Raw genomic sequence first — 1,485 nt, 5'->3', positions numbered from 1 at the left:
CAGTTAAAGATGTTATCATAGGGAACCAGCAGTTAGCGTAATGGCTATGTCGCTGGAGTCCCACATAGTCGACCGCGGTTCGTGTCCTGGACCCGGTGGCTTAAAACTCACGCCGGGCACGTGTGCATGCGTGCCCAAGAATCCGAGAGGAGAATGGAGGAGAAGGGATTGCGGCGTGACCGTCCCCCCTGGGGGGGTGATTTCTCGCTTTCTGTCTCTATGTCTCTCTCTGTCTGTCTGGCGAGCACACGCGCCCTACAGTGAAAATCTCTCAAAAAAAAAAAAAAAAGATGTTATCATAAACAATTTTCCACTTTTGTGTCCCTTAAATATTTTGTTTCTTTTCCCCCTTGATTGCCTTCTGCTCATTCTTCCTCATTTCCCATCCTCCTCCCACACTGTAAGCCATATTTTTAATCTCTCTCTTTTTCTTCTTTCTTTTGTTGATTTTCTATTTCTCCTTACTCCCTAGGACTGCCCCCAGCTCTCCAGTAGAGCCCAGTCACATCTCATGTCCCCTGGCCTGAAAGGGATACTGAGGCACGGCCAGTCACTGGCCCCAGACCCAGCTCTAGAACCGACCCCAGCCCATCTTCCCTATCTCTAGAGACACCCTCTGTTAGAAAGATAGGCAGCTATTCTTATCTCTCCTCTTTCTTTTCTTAATTTCTTACTTCTCCTTACCACACAGGACTGCCCCCAATCTCCAGCAAAGCCTAGTCCCATCTTCTGTCCTCTGGACTGAAAGGGATAGTTAAGCAGGGCCAGGCACTGACCCCAGCTCCAGCTACAAGATGTCTCCCACTCACCTCCCACAATCCTAGAGTCCTTTTCTGTTAGAAAGGTAGGCAGCATTTTTTCCACTCTTATTCTTTCTTTTCTTAATTTACTACTTCTCTTTACTCACTGGACTTCCCCCAGCATTCTAGCAGATCCCAGTCCCATCTCCTGTACCCTGGCAAAATCACACACTTTACTTGCAAGTGGCACATGATTGTTCTTTATTCTCTTTCATTCTCTATTTTCTTCTCTCTTATATTGTCAACTCATCCTCATCCTCTACCCACACAGAGGAACTAAACAGGTCTTGAATCACAGTTTTCAATTACCCTTGTATGGTGAGGTCCCCTGGGATCCTTCCTTTTACTGAACCACCTGCAATAAAGGAGAAAATTATCTTTAGGTACCTGAATAGAACATTCCCCTGTGGAGAACACATAGCTAAATACAGCAGAAGAGAGACTTTGGCACACACCAGTCCATGGCAAAAGTGAAGCACACTTGTTCCCAGTAGAAGAAACAGTCTCCAAAAAGGTATCCAAAAGTGAATCCATCTCTGAATGGCTAGAAGTAGAAGAAGGCCCTAAGGTCTGAACAAACCAAGAAATATATCTTCATCAAAAGAACACAGTAACTCTATTCCATCTCTTGACAACATAGAAGAAGTTAACAAAATGTCAGAGAAAGAATTTAGAACATTCATAG

Source organism: Tupaia chinensis, unplaced genomic scaffold, assembly GCF_000334495.1.
Source record: "Tupaia chinensis unplaced genomic scaffold, TupChi_1.0 Scaffold000357_1, whole genome shotgun sequence".
In the NCBI taxonomy this organism is placed as follows: Eukaryota; Metazoa; Chordata; class Mammalia; order Scandentia; family Tupaiidae; genus Tupaia; species Tupaia belangeri.
Note: the sequence above shows the minus strand (reverse complement) of the source record.